This window comes from Phyllobates terribilis, unplaced genomic scaffold (assembly GCF_046119375.1).
Source record: "Phyllobates terribilis strain yellow unplaced genomic scaffold, ASM4611937v1 Scaffold_4__5_contigs__length_816908805, whole genome shotgun sequence".
NCBI classification, from domain to species: domain Eukaryota; kingdom Metazoa; phylum Chordata; class Amphibia; order Anura; family Dendrobatidae; genus Phyllobates; species Phyllobates terribilis.
The window spans coordinates 242449029-242471933 of NW_027362764.1; positions in this window are offsets into that span (position 1 = coordinate 242449029).

A 22905-nucleotide genomic window follows, 5' to 3' on the forward strand; every position below is an offset into this window, starting at 1 on the left:
CTGAAAAAATATTGGGCTTCTAGCTGTGTGTGGGTCTTGTTCTATTAATCCATCTATACTGACCTCCATCAGGTTGCAAACTGAATATAATTTTTTTCTGCATCTAGCTCTGAAAAAATATTTGGCCTTCTAGCAGTGTGTGGGACTTGTTCTATTAGTCCACCTATACTGACCTCCATCAGGTTGCAAACTGAATATATTTTTTTCTGCATCTACCTCTGAAAAAATATTGGGCTTCTAGCTGTGTGTGGGACTTGTTGTATTAGTCCATCTATACTGACCTCCATCAGGTTGCAAACTGAATATATTTTTTTCTGCATCTACCTCTGAAAAAATATTGGGCTTCTAGCTGTGTGTGGGACTTGTTGTATTAGTCCATCTATACTAACCTCCATCAGGTTGCAAACTGAATATATTTTTTTCTGCATCTACCTCTGAAAAAATATTGGGCTTCTAGCTGTGTGTGGGACTTGTTCTATTAGTCCACCTATACTGACCTCCATCAGGTTGCAAACTGAATATAATTTTTTTCTGCATCTAGCTCTGAAAAAATATTAGGCTTCTAGCTGTGTGTGGGTCTTGTTCTATTAATCCATCTATACTGACCTCCATCAGGTTGCAAACTGAATATAATTTTTTTCTGCATCTAGCTCTGAAAAAATATTGGGCTTCTAGCTGTGTGTGGGACTTGTTGTATTAGTCCATCTATACTGACCTCCATCAGGTTGCAAACTGAATATATTTTTTTCTGCATCTACCTCTGAAAAAATATTGGGCTTCTAGCTGTGTGTGCGTCTTGTTCTATTAATCCATCTATACTGACCTCCATCAGGTTGCAAACTGAATATAATTTTTTTCTGCATCTAGCTCTGAAAAAATATTGGGCTTCTAGCTGTGTGTGGGTCTTGTTCTATTAATCCATCTATACTGACCTCCATCAGGTTGCAAACTGAATATAATTTTTTTCTGCATCTAGCTCCGAAGAAATATTTGGCCTTCTAGCAGTGTGTGGGACTTGTTCAATTAGTCCACCTATACTGACCTCCATCAGGTTACAAACTGAATATAATTTTTTTCTGCATCAAGCTCTGAAAAAATATTGGGCTTCTAGCTGTGTGTGGGTCTTGTTCTATTAATCCATCTATACTGACCTCCATCAGTTGCAAACTGAATATAATTTTTTCTGCATCTAGCTCTGAAAAAATATTGGGCTTCTAGCTGTGTGTGGGTCTTGTTCTATTAATCCATCTATACTGACCTCCATCAGGTTGCCAACTGAATATAATTTTTTTCTGCATCTAGCTCTGAAAAAATATTGGGCTTCTAGCTGTGTGTGGGTCTTGTTCTATTAATCCATCTATACTGACCTCCATCAGGTTGCAAACTGAATATAATTTTTTTCTGCATCTAGCTCTGAAAAAATATTGGGCTTCTAGCTGTGTGTGGGTCTTGTTCTATTAATCCATCTATACTGACCTCCATCAGGTTGCAAACTGAATATAATTTTTTTCTGCATCTAGCTCTGAAAAAATATTTGGCCTTCTAGCAGTGTGTGGGACTTGTTCTATTAGTCCACCTATACTGACCTCCATCAGGTTGCAAACTGAATATATTTTTTTCTGCATCTACCTCTGAAAAAATATTGGGCTTCTAGCTGTGTGTGGGACTTGTTGTATTAGTCCATCTATACTGACCTCCATCAGGTTGCAAACTGAATATATTTTTTTCTGCATCTACCTCTGAAAAATATTGGGCTTCTAGCTGTGTGTGGGTCTTGTTCTATTAATCCATCTATACTGACCTCCATCAGGTTGCAAACTGAATATAATTTTTTTCTACATCTAGCTCTGAAAAAATATTTGGCCTTCTAGCAGTGTGTGGGACTTGTTCTATTAGTCCACCTATACTGACCTCCATCAGGTTGCAAACTGAATATATTTTTTTCTGCATCTACCTCTGAAAAAATATTGGGCTTCTAGCTGTGTGTGGGACTTGTTGTATTAATCCATCTATACTGACCTCCATCAGGTTGCAAACTGAATATATTTTTTTCTGCATCTAAATCTGAAAAATATTGGGCTTCTAGCTGTGTGTGGGTCTTGATCTATTAATCCATCTATACTGACCTCCATCAGGTTGCAAACTGAATATAATTTTTTTCTACATCTAGCTCTGAAAAAATATTTGGCCTTCTAGCAGTGTGTGGGACTTGTTCTATTAGTCCACCTATACTGACCTCCATCAGGTTGCAAACTGAATATATTTTTTTCTGCATCTACCTCTGAAAAAATATTGGGCTTCTAGCTGTGTGTGGGACTTGTTGTATTAATCCATCTATACTGACCTCCATCAGGTTGCAAACTGAATATATTTTTTTCTGCATCTAAATCTGAAAAATATTGGGCTTCTAGCTGTGTGTGGGTCTTGATCTATTAATCCATCTATACTGACCTCCATCAGGTTGCAAACTGAATATAATTTTTTTATGCATCTAGCTCTGAAAAAATATTTGGCCTTCTAGCAGTGTGTGGGACTTGTTCTATTAGTCCACCTATACTGACCTCCATCAGGTTGCAAACTGAATATATTTTTTTCTGCATCTACCTCTGAAAAAATATTGGGCTTCTAGCTGTGTGTGGGACTTGTTGTATTAGTCCATCTATACTGACCTCCATCAGGTTGCAAATTGACTATAATTTTTTTCTGCATCTAACCCAGCCAATAGTTTTGGCCTAATACCACAGTTTGGCCACTCAGCTCTGCTCGGTTACCATCCATTGTTTTTTTGTGCAAACAACTCCAGAGTTGTGAATTAGTTAACCACCAAAATGAGTGGAAAAAGGCCTGCTGCTGGTGGAAAGGGGAATAGGCGTGTTGGGAAGGGGAAAAAAGGTTGTGTCCGTGGGGTAGGTGTTAAAGCAACAGTAACATCTGCAGAAGAAAGACCATCTTCCAGCCAAACTAAAATGTCTACTTCTTTTAGCGGACAATGTGATAAGATCCCTTTCTTACGGCCACGCCAATCGCTACAAATTCCAGATGAGGCACAAAAACAGCAGGTGCTTCAACGGATATCAAGTGCTCCTTTAAGTGGGCTCTCCTCCACATCAACTTCAACATCACAAATACTCCAGTCCTCAAAGGTGTCACCCAAATCGCACTTGCTTCCTCACAGCTCCCAAATCTCCAGCTGCCCTTCTGAGTATGAGGTAGAACAGATGGTTGAGTCTGCAGAGCTGTTTACTCATACTATAGCCTGGGAATCAGAGGTCGACTCCAGCGCTTCTGTGAATCCAGATGAGGAAATGATCTGCACTGATGCCCAGAATCTTTATGAGTCGGATCCAGGACCAGACGCAGAAGGTTCTGACCATAATGTAGACCCTCATTCCCAAACCGTAACTCCTGTTGGTGGAGACAATGAGGAAGACGATGATAAGACTCAAATACCTGATTGGAGCGACAACTTTAGTTTTTTGTCAGGGCAGGAACAGGTTGGCTCTGAGGACGACGGGTGTGATAACACACAGGGTGATGATGATGAGGTTGGAGATCCCACTTACTGTCAACCCACAGTCAGCCAAGAGATGAGGTCAGCAGAGGAGGTGGAGGAAGATGCTAGTGACGACGAGGTCAGGTTGCGCCTTCCTGGACAGAGACGTAGTACTGGAAGCACGTCAACAACTGCATCCTCAAACACAACTCTGCCTCTCACCACAAGTCGTGGTGGCTCTTCAGGTCGCTTGGGTGCTAAGCCTTGCATAGCCTGGGCATTTTTTCAGATCGATAAAGATGACCCAACTCGTGTTATCTGTAACATTTGTCAGCAAAAGCTAAGTAGAGGCCAAAAAATACATAGTTTGAGTACTTCATGCATGAACCGGCACATGGACATGAAGCATAAGTTGCAGTGGGAAGCTCAGTGTGCTACAATGCGGCCTAGCCGGCCGGGCCAACCACCGTCTGCCATATCTTGTGCATCCGCGGCCTCTTCATCCTCTGTGACTGGGGGGACAGCAGTCACACCTGTTTTGGGGCGCAGACCTGCCACCTCTTTACCCGCAACAGCCAGCGTGATTGGCAGGTCATCATTTTCTTTGGAGGTGGGAACACCAGCTGGTGTTGAGCGCTGTCCGACATCGATAGCACCACCTTTGGATCAAGGCAACCTAACATGTCCGCCTGCATCTTCCTCACAGACCGGCAGTTTGCCGGGGACACCCTTATCAACCCCGTCTAAGCACAATAGCCAGCCCTCGGTCCCTCAGATGTGGACAAGTAAAAGACCATTTCCTCCTAGCCATGAGAAAGCTAAGAGGTTGAATTTCACCATCTGCAAGCTCTTGGCTACAGAAATGCTGCCTTTCCGCCTGGTGGACACAGAGGATTTTCGAGACCTTTTGTCCGTCGCAGTGCCCCAGTACCAGATGCCCAGTCGGCACAACTTCTCAAAGAAAGGTGTGCCTGCGCTCCACCAGCATGTCGCACACAACATCACCGCTTCTTTGAGAAACTCTGTGTGTGACAGGGTGCATTTCACCACAGACACTTGGACGAGTAGGCATGGACAGGGGCGTTACATGTCGCTGACTGGGCACTGGGTAACTATGGTGACAGCAGGACAAGGGGCTGCTGTCCAAGTCTTGCCATCCCCACGAGTTGTGCGTCAATCCTCTTTATGTCAAAGTTCCTCCACTGCTTCTGCCTCCTCAACCTCCTCTCGGTCTTCCACCTGCACCCAAAGCCTGTCTGGTCATGCCACAAGCTTTCTAACTGCGCAGAAGGGATCCTGCACACCTCCTTACTATGCTGGCAGTAGGGCTCAACGTCATCAGGCGGTTTTTACATTGAAATGTCTGGGAAATGTGAGTCACACAGCTGAGGAGTTGTGGTCAGCTCTGGAGAACCAATTTCATGAATGGTTGTCTCCACTGGACCTGAAACCAGGGAAAGCCGTGTGCGACAATGCTGCAAACCTGGGTGCGGCCCTTCGCCGGGGCAATGTCACACACGTGCCTTGTATGGCTCACGTGTTGAACCTGGTTGTCCAGCAATTTTTAGCCCACTATCCCAGACTAGATGGCCTTCTGCAGAGGGCACGGTCGCTGTGTGCTCACTTCCGCCGTTCGCATCCCGCAGCTCAGCGACTTACATCTCTACAGAAGTCGTTGGGCCTGCCACTTCACCGGCTAAAATGCGATGTGCCTACCCGGTGGAATTCAACTCTGCACATGTTGCAGCGACTGTGGCAGCACCGACAAGCCCTGGTGCAATACGTTCTGACGTATAGCCTGGGCCAACGAGATTCAGAGGTGGGGCAAATCACGCTGGAGGAGTGGTCTCAGATCAGGGACCTATGCACCCTTCTGCACAGTTTTGAAATGGCGACGAAGATGTTTAGTGCTGACGATGCCATTATCAGCATGACTATTCTGGTTATTTACATGCTGGAGCACATGTTAAACAGAATTCGGAGTCAGGTGGTGGCACAAGAGGAGGTGGAGGAAGTAGAGGAGGAGGAGTTGTATGCGGAAGGGCTAACATCTGCAAGGTCCAGACAGTCGGCAGCACCAAGGCGGCAGGCATGTGAGGGTGAGGGAGATGGTTTTACCAGGGCGCATGGTAGCAGCCAAACTAGTGAGGAAGGTGCAGGAGCCCAGGAAGAAGTGGAGGACGAACTGATGGAAGACTCATCAGATGAGGGAGACCTTGATCACATTTCTGTTGTGCGAGGTTGGGGGGAGAGGACAGAGGAAGGAAGCATGATTGTTACCTCGCCACCAACACAACAGGGACTTGGTGCTCCTGGATGCGCAACACACATGAGTGCCTTCTTGCTGCACTACCTGCAACATGACCCTCGAATTGTGAGAATTAGAAATAATCCTGACTACTGGGTTGCCACACTGTTAGATCCCCGGTACAAAAGTAAATTTGCAGAAATTATTCCTGCCATAGAAAGGGATGCACGCATGCAGGAGTATCAGCAGAGACTGTTGCAGAATCTTACATGTGCTTTTCCACAAAATACCAGTGGTGCACGTAGTGAATCTTACAGTTCCAACTTGCCAACCGTGGGACCGTCAAGTGTTCAGCACTCAAACCGTAACAGAACCACAGTATCTGCTGGTAACATCAATTTTGCGGAATCATTTCACCACTTTTTTAGCCCATCCTTTGCAAGGCCACAGGAGACAAGAAGTCTGACACATAGTCAACGCCTAGAGACGATGGTACAGGAGTATCTCCAAGTAAACATTGAAGCCACGACTGTGTCACTGGACCCTTGCTCTTTTTGGGCTTCCAATCTGGATAAATGGCCGGAGCTAGCCACTTACGCCTTGGAGATCTTGTCATGCCCCGCAGCCAGCGTTCTGTCTGAACGTGCGTTCAGCGCTGCTGGTGGTGTGCTGACAGATAAGCGCACTCGGCTCTCCACTGAAAATGTAGACAGACTCACGTTCATAAAGATGAACAAATCATGGATCCGAAACGACTTTTCTACCCCTGTGTCATCCTGGGGAGAGTAAAAGCTTGATGATTGGTTAAAATCACCCTACCAACCGTTTTCAGCTTTCAAATTATTAATCATGTTTATCTGTATCTTGACTGGAAAATAATTTGGGCTTTGTAGCAGTGTGCAGCACTGATCCTATTAGGCCATCTATACTAAAGCTTCACCAGATTTAAAATTTAAAATAATTTTTAGCTGCATCTAGCCCGGAAAATAATTTTGGGGCTCCGAGATGCGCAAGACACATAAGTGCCTTCTTGCTGCACTACCTGCAGCATGACCCTCATATTGTCAGAATTCGAAGTAATCATGACTACTGGGTTGCCACACTCTTAGATCCCCCAAACTTTTCGATCAACCTTTTCATTTTAATAAAGACCAAAAAAATGGTCATTTTTGAAATTATAAGCATTAGCAGGTTGTTAGAAACTGAAATCAAACAGTTTTCAACTCAAAACTTTATTCTAGGTGATGTTACATTTTCACATAGGACCCCTTGTTCAAAAGGAGCTTCTGAACTCTCTCGTCCATTGAATTTGTCAGGTTTTGGATGGTTTCTGCTTCAATTGTTTTGCATGAGGACAGAATACCCTCCCAGAGCTGTTGCTTAGATGTGAACTGCCTCCCGCCATCATAGACACTCCTTTTAATGATGCTCCAAAGGTTCTGAATGGGGTAGAGGTCAAGGGAGCATGGGGGTCACACCATAAGTTTGTCCCCTTTTATGCCCATATCAGCCAGAGATGCAGATGTTTTATGTGCAGCATGAGATGGTGCATTATCATGCAGAAAAATGATCTTGCTGTGAAATACACGGTTCTTCTTCTTGAACCATGGCAGGAAGTGCTGTTTGAGAAAATCCACATACATTATGGAGTTCATCTTTAGCGCCTTCAGGGATCCTAAAGGGGCCGACAATCTCTCTCCCCATGATTCCAGCCCAAAACATTACTCCACCTCCTCCTTGTTGGCGCTGTAGCCGTGTTTGCGTGGGGTGTCCATCAACCAGCCATCCTCCACTCCATCCATCTGGACCATCGAGCGCTGCACGGCACTCATCCGTGAACAAAACTGTTTTGAAATCAGTCTTCATGTAATGTTTGGCCCACTGGAGCCGTTTCTGCTTGTGTGAAGTGGATAGAGGAGGTCGACAGGATGGCGTATGCACAGCTGCAAACCTCTGAAGGACCCTGCATCTTGTTGTTCGGGAGACGTTGGAGGCACAAGCAGCTTCAAAAACTTGTCTGCTGCTATGACAAGGCTTTTTGGCCGCTGCTCTTTCAACCTGACGTAATTGCCTGTAGGAAAGAGTCCTCAATTTGCCCTTATCAGCACGCACACGTGTGTACTGTGAATCAGCTACATACTTCTTGATTGCCAAGACACTTCATCCTGATCATCGCACAATGTTGATTGTAGTCATGCCTTGACCTAAACACTCCACAATTTGTTGCTTCTCAGCAGCCGACACATCCTTTTTCTTTCCCATTTTGGCAGAAAATGTAGGCTGCTTAATAATGTGAGAGAGCCTTCTTAAGTAGTCTTGCCTTTCATTGGACACACCTGCCAAACTAATTAGCACAGGTGTCTGCAATTGCTTAAAGTGATATAAAGAGCCCTGACACACATCACCATCAATGAGTTTAACTGACAAACAAACAAATTCTTCCCTTATCACTCCTAAACACTTTTTGCATAATAATTTGGAACGCAGTGTACATGTGCTTTTCCACAAAACACCAGTGGTTCACGTAGTGAATCTTACAGTTCTAACTTGCCAACCGTGGTCTGTATGGAGTTGTTCAATAAAGGGCCCAAAATTAAGATAACATAGATGGGAGAGGTCTCTATGAATAGGAATTCCTAAGTATTTGATACCCTGTGAGGGACAGGCAAAGGGAAAGTTGGACTGGATGGAATCCTATATGGATTTGGGGAGGGAGAAATCGAGGGCCTCAGACTTCGCTGCATTGATTTTAAAATTTGACCAAGTAACAAAGTGATCTATTTCAGCCATAACAGCAGGGATGGATATATGTGATTGAGTGATATATACTAGGACATCATCAGCAAATAGAGAGCACTTGTACTCGGTGCCTCCCACCTCAATCCACCTAATATTGGGGTTATGGCGAATTGATGAGAGCAGGTGCTCCATCACTAGGATGTATAAGAGAGGGGACAGAGAACATCCCTGCCTTGTCCCATTGGTGATTGTGAAAGGTGATGAAAATGTTCTGACGCGCCCCCTGGGCCTTGGGACACCCGGAGCCGGACCCTTTTTGGTGGATGCTGGTGGTTGTAGTCTCTGTGGCGGCGACCCGGTTCCGTGGCTCAGGGCGGTCAAACCAGTGGCGGAACTATTTATGTGGTTTTGATGTTTAAATGTCCGACTACGCCACCCGTGGATTGCGGTCAGAGTGAACCGCCGCTCCAGGGCAGACCGCTGAGGCTGGTGTTGTGGGTGCAGCAGAGCGTAGCATAACTCCCCACGGGAGGAGAATAGCCTCATGGCAGTGTATGCGGAGGATGGGGGTGATGGTGCAGGGCAGCAGCAGTAACGACACGGAGTCAGTGATGCAGTCCAGGGCCTTTACTCACAGTTCTTATTTTCCAGACCACGTCTGCAGGTAACAGCTGCCCACGTCGTACTGTGCTCACCAGGTGAGGGGCTCAGACAACTCCCAGATAACTTTGGAGCACTTCACAGGACCACCTTTGTGTGTCCTTTGTCTGGCCTTTCTTACCAACCCTTCTGTCCGGCTGCCTCGGGCCTCCTCTTGGTAAACTTGGCGCCAGTTTCCCTGACCGTATGTGGTGCCTTCCTAGCGGGTGTAGCGAGGGGCTGCGCCACATAAAATGTCAGAGCCTCCGGTTTCTAGCTGAGGGTCGTTTCCTGCCTCCACTAGTTCGGGGACCGGTCTCCCCCTTTGGCCTGACCCCTCCACGCAGGTGGATTCGGGCGTGCGGTGGCGACTCACCCGTCCGCACCCCTGGGATCCCTTCATTCCTCGTTCCTGGAGCCTTCTCCGCTCCTCTTCCTTCCTTCTCTCTCTTCCAGGCCTGGGCCTCTGTTACTAGGCCCGCCTCCGGAGCAGAGCTCATGCAGAGCCCCTGCTCCCTGCCACTTCTGCTCAGACTTCTCTGCACTGAACTAAGATGGTGCCCACCTTTTATACTCCCTTCTCAATGCACCCAGGAACTGCTTCCTCCCTGCTCCTGCACTACAGGGTTCCCCTTCCTCAGTGTTCCCTCCCCCCTCTCCAGCCAGGGACTGGGACTGTCGTGCCCATCTCAGGGGCATATTGGTCGCCCTGCCCCACGGCAATGTGGTGTAATGCATGCAGGTGTCGGGTCCTGATCCACACTCCATCCTTACCTGAGAGTGAGATATCACACCTCTGGGTGAGGTGCAATACGTCTGTAGCAACCGAGCCCTCAGGGTGCTACAGTTCCATTTATCTTCAGCCTAGGTGACGTATTGCGATACAGGGCCGTGATTTTGGCTATAAAAGGGTCCCCTAGACCCCTACCCCAAGCTTTTTAAGAGAATCATATATGGCGTGCCAGGAGACTCTATGGAATGCTTTCTCAGCATCCAACGAGAGTATCTAATTACAAATTTTTAACTGCATCTAGCCCAGGAAATACTTTGTGCCTAGTAGCAGTGTCTGCTAGTCAGCGGATTATCCCGGCTGTTAAGCAAGCTACACCACCTGTAGTTTAGACACTTAATTTTTTCAAAGGAAATGATTCGGGACCATGGGATACTTAGTGAAGAGCATCAGGAGGCACCCCAAGGCATAGGGGCTGGGACTGGCATTAGGATGCCTTGCGGTGGACAGCCGAGCTCGATCCTTATAAAAGCTTTTTAACTGCAGCAGCTTTAGTGGACGCTACTGGAGCTGGAATTACGCGGCTGCTGGCATGAGACTTGCCCTCCAATAGATCCTTGTAAATGGATTTAAAGTGTATTCATTCAAATTAGAGAGACAAATTAAATTAAAAAGCTTAGAGCTGCCTCCACCACAGGGGGGCTCGCTCGACCCACCAGCGGACAGGCACCAGTATTGGGAGAGGGGGGCTGGCCGTCAGGGTTCACCGCGGCTCTGGCACAAACCCGGCGACACGGAGGTGGCACGGGCAGGAGCGGACTGGCCGTGTCGGCTTCTCACTTTTTGGATTTTAGAAGGGCATGACATGCCTATATCTGTGTCTCCCCCTCCTTTTACTCCTCCACCTCTTTTCTTTTCGCATGACTATATGTACTTGTCACTTTTCCATGTGTTAGTTATGTCTTCTGAGCAGTTTGTCAGCTTTTGGACACCTTTGAAGGTGTTTTCTATGTGTTTCTATGTGTTTTTGTTTGCCTGCCATTGGTTTTAACGGTGTTCGAAGGTGTTCGACGAACAGTTCGGCGAACACACGGGTGTTCGACGAACCGAACCGAACTCGAACACTACGGGGGTGGCTCAACACTACTCAGAACACTTTACAGAGTCCTTATTTTGTGGATTACTAAATTTTGCAGACTATAAGACTCATCCTAAATTTTGGGGTGGAAAATAGGAAAAAATATTTTTTAAGCAAAATGATGGTGCGTCTTAGTCTGTTTTAACGGTAGCTTACCTGGAGGGCGGTGGCAGTGAAGCGGGGTCACAGGAGGCAGGATCGCTGCTTAAGGAGGCCAGGGGCAGTGGCAGCGACCCTGCCTCCTGTTACCCTGCTCCTCCTCAGCCAACCCCCCAGTAAGCTACCTATCGGATTATAAAATGCACCCCCATTTTACTCACAAATTTGAGTGGGGGGGGTATTTCTTATAATCCGAAAAATATGTTACTCTTTTACAAGAAGTTATGTCCTCATTATGAAGATTAATGCTTTTAAAGCATTTATATCCTCGTTCTTTATGTGGGCTGCATAATACACAGGGCATAAACTATGAGCACTGAGATAAGTTTTTGACTGATTTGCCTTTGGCTAATTTCTCTTCCCATTGGAATGCATTGGTTAATAAATTTATCATCTTTATGATTTTTTTTTTTCTTGTGAATTTGGTAGGTTTTGGACACTAGCGCTGCAAAGCAGCACTGCTAACTACTGAGCCACCGCACTACTCTCATTTCACGGGACACAGACAGCTTCTGCAATGTGTAAAGAGCCTGCCTTAGTGTCTGAATGAGACCAACATGGTTTTCGGTGGGTGGAGGGTGGGGGTTAGAGATAATCAAGAATTTTGTCTCTGCTGTTAATACACCCAGTGCCTGTGGCTGTGTTTATTACAAATTGGCCAAGGGCAGGAAGAGGTGGCATGGCGACAATTAATGACAAAGCAATAGAAAATCTGCTGGAATGGTGGAGGGGGTTAGCAGTGGTAGTGGGCAGAACCTTGCATATGCATTATTGACCTTATTGGTTCACTGGATGTTGTCAGTAATCATAACTAGAGATGAGCGGTCTTCGACTCGAACTGTTCGCCAATCTCAAATTCGAGCTGTTTTGGGCGGTGTTCGAGCCGTTCGGCGAACCCGAACGATTTGAGAAAAATTCGGCTGTTCGAGGTTATGTTCGATAACTGTTCGTGCACCAAAATCATAACTGGATTTTTTCTCAGTAATGCTGAAAATTAATGTTAATACGCAGTTTGAGTGTACAGCGGGGCGGGGGGAGGGGCAGGGGATGGATCTCTGCAGAAATAATGAAGATCTCCATTTTTTTTTCTCTTTCCCGCATTTACTGTGGGGAGGTGCAATCTGTCAGCAAACTGCTTTTTTTCACACAAGCAAGGGCATGTGTCATTGGCAGTGTATGTCACATGTCCTTGCCCTATAAGACCCAGCCATTTTCCCCGTCGCCACCATTTTCTCACTGCTGCAGCTGCGTGTTAGACGGCACCGCTGTTGCTGTGTGAGCTATACTTTGTTAATTTCAAGCCAATTTTCGCACAAATCTACAGATAGCTTGGGAGTAGGGAATAGTTGTGATTGCAGTCCTTTTAAGGACTAGGTTACATCATTTCCTACGACTTTTATCAGGCAGGTCTGTGCTCTTAAATAGATAGGTTGGGAGTAAAGACTAATTGTAATTGCAGTCTTTTTCAGGACTAAGTTACATCAGTTCCTATCACTTTTTGCCAGGCAAGTCTGTGACAGTGCTGTGCAAGTTTTTTTTCACAGCATTTGGCTAAATCTAGCAAAACAAATCCTTTTTGGCCTATTGCAGAGAGTGTTAGTCAGTGGAGTAGCCTATCTGTGTTGCAAGCTACACCACCTGTGTATAGAATACAATTTTTTTTACTGCACCTAGTGAAGTAAAACCTTTTGGGCATACCATTATTCTATTAGTCCATCTATACTAACCTCCACCAGGTTACAAATTCAATCAAATTTTTTTCTGCATCTAGCTCTGAAAAAATATTTTGGCTTGTAGCAGTGTGTGGGACTTGTTCTGTTAGTCCATTTATACTAACCTCCACCAGGTTGCAAATTCAATCAAATTTTTTTCTGCATCTAGCTCTGAAAAAATATTTGGGCTTGTAGCAGTGTGTGGGACTTGTTCTATTAGTCCATCTATACTAACCTCCACCAGGTTGCAAATTCAATCTAATTTTTTTCTGCATCTAGCTCTGAAAAAATATTTCGGCTTGTAGCAGTGTGTGGGACTTGTTCTATTAGTCCATCTATACTAACCTCCACCAGGTTGCAAATTCAATCTAATTTTTTTCTGCATCTAGCTCTGAAAAAATATTTTGGCTTGTAGCAGTGTGTGGGACTTGTTCTATTAGTCCATCTATACTAACATCCACCAGGTTGCAAATTCAATCTAATTTTTTTTCTGCATCTAGCTCTGAAAAAATATTTTGGCTTGTAGCAGTGTGTGGGACTTGTTCTATTAGTCCATCTATACTAACCTCCACCAGGTTGCAAATTCAATCTAATTTTTTTCTGCATCTAGCTCTGAAAAAATATTTCGGCTTGTAGCAGTGTATGGGACTTGTTCTATTAGTCCATCTATACTAACCTCCACCAGGTTGCAAATTCAATCTAATTTTTTTCTGCATCAAGCTCTGAAAAAATATTTTGGCTTGAAGCAGTGTGTGGGACTTGTTCTATTAGTCCATCTATACTAACCTCCACCAGGTTGCAAATTCAATCTAATTTTTTTCTGCATCTAGCTCTGAAAAAATATTTCGGCTTGTAGCAGTGTATGGGACTTGTTCTATTAGTCCATCTATACTAACCTCGACCAGGTTGCAAATTCAATCTAATTTATTTCTGCATCTAGCTCTGAAAAAATATTTCGGCTTGCAGCAGTGTGTGGGACTTGTACTATTAGTCCATCTATACTAACCTCCACCAGGTTGCAAATTCAATCAAATTTTTTTCTGCATCTAGCTCTGAAAAAATATTTTGGCTTGTAGCAGTGTGTGGGACTTGTTCTATTAGTCCATCTATACTAACCTCCACCAGGTTGCAAATTCAATCTAATTTTTTTCTGCATCTAGCTCTGAAAAAATATTTTGGCTTGTAGCAGTGTGTGGGACTTGTTCTATTAGTCCATCTATACTAACCTCCACCAGGTTGCAAAATCAATCTAATTTTTTTCTGCATCTAGCTCTGAAAAAATATTTCGGCTTGTAGCAGTGTGTGGGACTTGTTCTATTAGTCCATCTATGCTAACCTCCACCAGGTTGCAAATTCAATCTAATTTTTTTCTGCATCTAGTTCTGAAAAAATATTTCGGCTTGTAGCAGTGTGTGGGACTTGTTCTATTAGTCCATCTATACTAGCCTCCACCAGGTTGCAAATTCAATCTAATTTTTTTCTGCATCTAGCTCTGAAAAAATATTTCAGCTTGTAGCAGTGTGTGGGACTTGTTCTCTTAGTCCATCTATACTAACCTCCACCAGGTTGCAAATTCAATCTAATTTTTTTCTGCATCTAGCTCTGAAAAAATATTCCGGCTTGTAGCAGTGTGTGGGACTTGTTCTATTAGTCCATCTATACTAACCTCCACCAGGTTGCAAATTCAATCTAATTTTTTTCTGCATCTAACCCAGTCAATACTTTTGGGCCAATACCACAGTTTGGCCACTCAGCTCTGCTCCGTTCCCATCCAATGTTTTTTGTGCAAACAGCTCCAGAGTTGTCAATTAGTTAACCACCAAAATGAGTGGAAAAAGGCCTGCTGCTGGTGGAAAGGGGAATAGGCGTGTTGGGAAGGGAAAAGATGGTTGTGTCCGTGGGGTAGGTGTTAAAGCAACAGTAACATCTGCAGAAGAAAGACCATCTTCCAGCCAAACTAAGATGTCTACTTCTTTTAGCGGACAATGTGATAAGATCCCTTTCTTACGGCCACGCCAATCGCTACAAATTCCAGATGAGGCACAAAAACATCAGGTGCTTCAACGGATATCAAGTGCTCCTTTAAGTGGGCTCACCTCCACCTCAACTTCAACATCACAAATACTCCAGTCCTCAGAGGTGTCACCCCAATCGGACTTGCTTCCTCACAGCTCCCAAGTCTCCAGCTGCCCTTCTGAGTATGGGGTAGAACAGATGGTTGAGTCTGCAGAGCTGTTTACTCATACTATAGCCTGGGAATCAGAGGTCGGCTCCAGAGCTTCTGTGAATCCAGACGAGGAAATGATCTGCACTGATGCCCAGAATCTTTATGAGTCGGATCCAAGACCAGACGCTGAAGGTTCTGACCATAATGTAGACCCTCGTTCCCAAACTGTAACTCCTGTTGGTGGAGACAATGAGGAAGACGATGATGAGACTTAAATACCTAATTGGAGCGACAACTTTAGTTTTTTGTCAGGGCAGGAAGAGGTTGGCTCTGAGGACGACGGGTGTGATAACACACAGGGTGATGATGACGAGGTTGGAGATCCCACTTACTGTCAACCCACAGTCAGCCAAGAGATGAGGTCAGCAGAGGAGGTGGAGGAGGATGCTAGTGACAACGAGGTCAGGTTGCGCCTTCCTGGACAGAGACGCAGTACTGGAAGCACGTCAACAACTGCATCCTCAAACACAACTCTGCCTCTGACCACAAGGCGTGGTGGCTCTTCAGGTCGCATGAGTGCTAAGCCTTGCATAGCCTGGGCATTTTCTCAGATCGATAAAGATGACCCAACTCGTGTTATCTGTAACATTTGTCAGCAATAACTAAGTAGAGGCCAAAAAATACATAGTTTGAGTACTTCATGCATGAACCAGCACATGGATATGAAGCATAAGTTGCAGTGGGAAGCTCACTGTGCTACATTGCGGCCTAGCCGGCCGGGCCAACCACCATCTGCCATGTCTTGTGCATTCGCGGCCTCTTCATCCTCTGTGACTGGGGGGACAGCAGTCACACCTGTTTTGGGACGCAGACCTGCCACCTCTTTACCCGCAACAGCCAGCGTGATTGGCAGGTCATCATTTTCTTTGCAGGTGGAAATACCAGCTGGTGTTCAGCACTGTCCGACATCGGTAGCACCACCTTTGGATCAAGGCAACCTAACATGTCCGCCTGCATCTTCCTCACAGACCAGCAGTTTGCCGGGGACACCCTTCTCAACCACATCTAAGCACAACAGCCAGCCCTCGGTCCCTCAGATGTGCACAAGTAAAAGACCATTTCCTCCTAGCCATGAGAAAGCTAAGAGGTTGAATTTCACCATCTGCAAGCTCTTGGCTACAGAAATGCTGCCTTTCCGCCTGGTGGACACAGAGGATTTTCGAGACCTTATGTTCGTCGCAGTGCCCCAGTACCGGATGCCCAGTCGGCAATACTTCTCAAAGAAAGGTGTGCCTGTGCTCCACCAGCATGTCCCATACAACATCACTGCTTCTTTGAGAAACTGTGTGTGTGACAGGGTGCATTTCACCACAGACACTTGGACGAGTAGGCATGGACAGGGGCGTTACATGTCGCTGACTGGGCACTGGGTAACTATGGTGACAGCAGGACAAGGGGCTGCTGTCCAAGTCTTGCCGTCCCCACGAGTTGTGCGTCAATCCTCTTTATCTCGAAGTTCCTCCACTGCTTCGGCCTCCTCAACCTCCTCTCGGTCCTCCACCTGCACCAAAAGCCTGTCTGGTCATGCCACAAGCTTTCTAACTGCGCAGAAGGGATCCTGCACACCTCCTTACTATGCTGGCAGCAGGGCTCAACGTCATCAGGCAGTTTTTACTTTGAAATGTCTGGGAAATGTGAGTCACACAGCTGAGGAGTTGTGGTCAGCTCTGGAGAACCAGTTTCATGAATGGTTGTCTCCACTGGACCTGAAACCAGGGAAGGCCGTGTGCGACAATGCTGCAAACCTGGGTTCGGCCCTTCGCCGGGGCAATGTCACACACGTGCCTTGTATGGCTCACGTGTTGAACCTGGTTGTCCAGCAATTTTTAGCCCACTATCCCGGACTAGATGGCCTTCTGCAGAGGGCACGGTCGCTGTGTGCTCACTTCCGCCGTTCGCATCCCGCAGCTCAGCGACTTACATCTCTACAGAAGTCGTTGGGCCTGCCACTTCACCGGCTAAAATACGATATGCCTACCCGGTGGAATTCAACTCTGCACATGTTGCAGCGACTGTGGCAGCACCGACAAGCCCTGGTGCAATACGTTATGACGTATAGCCTGGGCCAACGAGATCCAGAGGTGGGGCAAATCACGCTGGAGGAGTGGTCTCAGATCAGGGACCTATGCACCCTTCTGCACAGTTTTGAAATGGCGACGAAGATGTTTAGTGCTGACGATGCCATTATCAGCATGACTATTCCGGTGATTTACATGCTGGAGCACATGTTAAACAGAATTCGGAGTCAGGTGGTGGCACAAGAGGAGGTGGAGGAAGTAGAGGAGGAGCAGTTGTATGCGGAAGGGCTAACATCTGCAAGGTCCAGACGGTCGGCAGCACCAAGGCGGCAGGCATGTGAGGGAGAGGGAGATGGTTTTACCAGGGCGCATGGTAGCAGCCAAACTAGTGAGGAAGGTGCAGGAGACCAGGAAGAAGTGGAGGACGAACTGATGGAAGACTCATCAGATGAGGGAGACCTTGATCACATTTCTGTTGTGCGAGGTTGGCGGGAGAGGGCAGAGGAAGGAAGCATGATTGTTACCTCGCCACCAACACAACAGGGACTTGGTGCTCCTGGATGCGCAATACACATGAGTGCCTTCTTGCTGCACTACCTGCAACATGACCCTCGAATTGTCAGAATTAGAAATAATCCTGACTACTGGGTTGCCACACTGTTAGATCCCCAGTACAAAAGTAAATTTGCAGAAATTATTCCTGCCATAGAAAGAGATGCACGCATGCAGGAGTATCAGCAGAGACTGTTGCAGAATCTTACATGTGCTTTTCCCCAAAACACTAGTGGTGCACGTAGTGAATCTCACAATTCCAACTTGCCAACCGTGGGACCGTCGAGTGTTCAGCACTCAAAACGTAACAGAAACCCAGTATCTGCTGGTAACATCAATTTTGCGGAATCATTTCACCACTTTTTTAGCCCATCCTTTGCAAGGCCACAGGAGACAAGAAGTCTGACACATAGTCAACGCCTAGAGACGATGGTACAGGAGTATCTCCAAGTAAACATTGAAGCCATGACTGTGTCACTGGACCCGTGCTCTTTTTGGGCTTCCAATCTGGATAAATGGCCAGAGCTCGTCACTTACGCCTTGGAGATCTTGTCATGCCCCGCAGCCAGCGTTCTGTCTGAACGTGTGTTCATCGCTGCTGGTGGTGTGCTGACAGATAAGCGCACGCGGCTCTCCACTGATAATGTAGACAGACTCACGTTCATAAAGATGAACAAATCATGGATCCGAAACGACTTTTCTACCCCTGTGTCATCCTGGGGAGAGTAAAAGCTTGATGATTTGTTAAAATCACCTCACCAACCATTTTAAGCTTTAAAATTACTAATCATGTTTATCTGTATCTTGGCTGGAAAATAATTTGGGCCTTGTAGCAGTGTGCAGTACTGATTCTATTAGGCCATCTATACTAAACTCCACCAGATTTAAAATTACTAATCATGTTTATCTGTATCTTGGCTGGAAAATAATGTGGGCCTTGTAGTAGTTTGCAGTACTGATTATATTAGGCCATCTATACTAAGCTCCACCAGCTTTCAAATTAATAATAATTTTTAGCTGCATCTAGCCCGGAAAATAATTTTGGGGCTCCTAGATGCGCAAGACACATGAGTGCCTTCTTGCTGCACTACCTGCAACATGACCCTCAGATTGTCAGAATTCGAAATAATCCTGACTACTGGGTTGCCACACTCTTAGATCCCCCACACTCTTCGATCAACCTTTTCATTTTAATAAAGAACAAAAAAATTGTCATTTTTGAAATTATAAGCATTAGCAGGTTATTACAAACTGAAATCAAACAGTTTTCAACTCAAAACTTTATTCTAGGTGATGTTACATTTGCACATAGGACCCCTTGTTCGAAAGGAGCTTCTGAACTCTCTCGTCCATTGAATTTGTCAGGTTTTGGATGGTTTCTGCTTCAATTGTTTTGCATGAGGACAGAATACCCTCCCAGAGCTGTTGCTTAAATGTGAACTGCCTCCCGCCATCATAGACACTCCTTTTGATGATGCTCCAGAGGTTCTGAATGGGGTTGAGGTAAGGGGAGCATGGGGGTTACACCATAAGTTTGTCCCCTTTTATGCCCATTTCAGCCAGAGATGCAGAAGTGTTATGTGCAGCATGAGACGGTGCATTATCATGCATGAAAATGATATTGCTGCGGAATACATGGTTCTTCTTCTTGAACCATGGCAGGAAGTGCTGTTTGAGAAACTCCACATACATTATGGAGTTCATCTTTACCCCTTCAGGGATCCTAAAGGGGCCGACAATCTCTCTCCCCATGATTCCAGCCCAAAACATTACTCCACCTCCTCCTTGTTGGCGCCGTAGCCGTGTTTGCATTGGGTGTCCATCAACCAGCCATCCTCCACTCCATCCATCTGGACCATGGAGCGTTGCACGGCACTCATCGGTGAGCAAAACAGTTTTGAAGTCAGTCTTCATGTATTGTTTGGCCCACTGGAGCCGTTTCTGCTTGTGTGCAGTGGATAGAGGAGGTCGACAGGATGGCTTACGCACAGCTGCAAACCTCTGAAGGACTCTGCATCTTGTTGTTCGGGGGACGTTGGAGGCACCAGCAGCTTCAAAAACTTGTCTGCTGCTATGACAAGGCTTTTTTGCCGCTGCTCTTTTAACCTGACGTAATTGCCTGTAGGAAAGAGTCCTCAATTTTCCTTTATCAGCATGCACACGTGTGTACTGTGAATCAGCTACATACTTCTTGATTTTGCGATGATCATAGTTATATAGTTACATAGCTTATAAGGCCGAAAAAAGACAAGCGTCCATCCAGTTCAGCCTATTTCTTGTGCACAGCAGCTATTCCGCAGCCTTGATCCAGGGGAAGGCAAAAAAAAACCCATGCAGTATAGGCCAATTTACATCATTGAGGAAAAATTCACTTCCCGACTCCAATCTGGCAGTCAGATTAAATCCCTGGATTAATTAACTATCACTAAGCATAAGATGTAATTTTATTGTTCTCAAGAAAGGCGTCCAGGCTTCTCTTGAACTCATTAAGTGAGTTGGACATCACCACTTCCTCTCCCAGAGAGTTCCAGAGTCTCACGGCTCTGACCGTAAAGAATCCCCTTCTATGCTGGTGCAGGAACCTCCTTTCCTCCAGGCGCATAGTATGCCCCCTCGTCTTTGTCACCATCCTTGGTATAAACAGGTCATGGGAGAGATCTCTGTACTGCCCCCTGATATATTTTTACATGTTTATGAGGTCTCCCCTAAGCCTTCTCTTTTCCAACGTAAATAGGCCTAATTTTGACAACCTCTCTGGGTATTCTAGTCCCTCCATTCCCTTTATTACCCTAGTCGCCCTCCTTTGTACCCTCTCTAGCTCCAATATGTCTTTCCTGAGCACCGGAGCCCAGAACTGTGCACAATATTCTAAGTGCGGCCTTACCAGCGCTTTATACAGAGGAAGAACAATGTTCTCATCATATGCCCCTATTCCTCTTCTGATGCATGCCATGACTCTATTTGGCTTTGCAGCTGCTGCCTGACACTGGGCACTCCAATTTAATTTGCTGTTAACCAAGACGCCCAGGTCCTTCTCCATGTCAGATTTCCCCAACGGTTTCCCATTTAATATGTATGGGTGACTGCTGTTTTTCTTTCCCATGTGCATGACCTTACATTTATCGGCATTGAACCCCATTTGCCATTTTTTGGCCCAACTCCCCAATTTATCTAAATCCTCCTGTAGCTGTGCCCTATCCTCACCTGTATTAACTACTTTACAAAGTTTAGTATCATCTGCAAATATTGCTATTTTACTATGCAACCCTTCCACTAGATCATTAATAAATATATTAAATAATATAGGGCCCAAGACAGACCCTTGAGGCACCCCGATAGTAACCCTGACACACCCTGAGCTTACTCCATTGATAACCACCCTCTGCTTTCTATCACTCAGCCAGCTATTTACCCACTTGCACACATTATCCCCCAGACCAAGCATTCTCATTTTATATACCAACCTTTTGTGTGGCACAGTATCAAACGCTTTGGAGAAGTCAAGGTATACAACATCCACTGACTCTCCCCGGTCCAGCTGTGAGCTCACCTCCTCGTAGAAGGCGATCAGGTTTGTTTGTCAGGAGCGATCCCTCATGAATCCATGTTGATATGGAGTTAGACAGTTATTATCATTAAGATATTCTACAATAGCATCTCTAAGAAATTCTTCAAACAATTTACCCACAACAGATGTTAAGCTTACTGGCCTATAGTTCCCAGGGTCACTAGACCCCTTTTTGAATATTGGTACCACATTTGCTTGGCGCCAGTCTAGTGGGACAGTCCCTGTGCATAAAGAGTGCTTGAATATTAGATACAGCTGTCTGTCTATCACATTACTTAATTCAGGATGAAGTGTCTTGGCAATGTTGATTGTAGTCATGCCTTGACCTAAACACTCCACAATTTGTTGCTTCTCAGCAGCAGCCGACACATCCTTTTTCTTTCCCATTTTGGCAGAAAATGTAGGCTGCTTAATAATGTGGGACAGCCTTCTTAAGTAGTCTTGCCTTTCATTGGACACACCTGCCAAACTAATTAGCACAGGTGTCTGCAATTGCTTACAGTGATATAAAGAGCCCTGACACACATCAAGATCAATGAGTTTAACTGACAAACAAACAAATTCTTCCCTTATCACTCCTAAACACTTTTTGCATAATAATTTGGAACACAGTGTACATGTGCTTTTCCACAAAACACCAGTGGTTCACCTAGTGAATCTTACAGTTCTAACTTGCCAACCGTGGTCTGTATGGAGTTGTTCAATAAAGGGCCCAAAATTAAGATAACATAGACTGGAGAGGTCTCTATGAATATGAATTCCTAAGTATTTGATACCCTGTGAGGGCTAGGCAAAGGGAAAGTTGGACTGGATGGAATCCTGCATGGATTTGGGGAGGGAGACATCGAGGGCCTCAGACTTCGCTGCATTGATTTTAAAATTTGACCATGTAACAAAGTGATCTATTTCAGCCATAACAGCAGGGATGGATATATGTGATTGAGTGATGTATATATACTAGGACATCATCAGCAAATGCAGAGCACTTGTACTCGGTGCCTCCCACCTCAATCCACCTAATATTGGGGTTATGGCGAATTGATGAGAGCAGGTGCTCCGTCACTAGGATGTATAAGAGAGGGGACAGAGGACATCCCTGCCTTGTCCCATTGGTGATTATGAAAGGTGATGAAAATGTTCCATTTATCTTCAGCCTAGGTGACGTATTGCGATACAGGGCCGTGATTTTGGCTATAAAAGGGTCCTCTAGACCCCTACCCCAAGCTTTTTAAGAGAATAATATATGGCATGCCAGGAGACTCTATGGAATGCTTTCTCAGCATGCAACAAGAGTATCTAATTACAAATTTGTAACTGCATCTAGCCCAGGAAATACTTTGTGGCTAGTAGCAGAGTCTGCTAGTCAGCGGATTATCCCAGCTGTTAAGCAAGCTACACCACATGTAGTTTGGACACTTAATTTTTTCAAAGGAAATGGTTCGGGCTCCCGGGACACTCAGTGAAGAGCATAGGGGAGGCACCCCAAGGCACAGGGGCTGGGACTGGCGGTAGGACGCCTTGCGGTGGACCGCCAAGCTCGATCCTTAGAAAAGCTTTTTAACTGCAGCAGCTTTAGTGGACGCTACTGGAGCTGGAATTACGTGGCTGCTGGCATGAGACTTGCCCTCCAATAGATCCTTGTAAAAGGATTTAAAGTGTACTCTTCAAGTTAGAGAGACAAT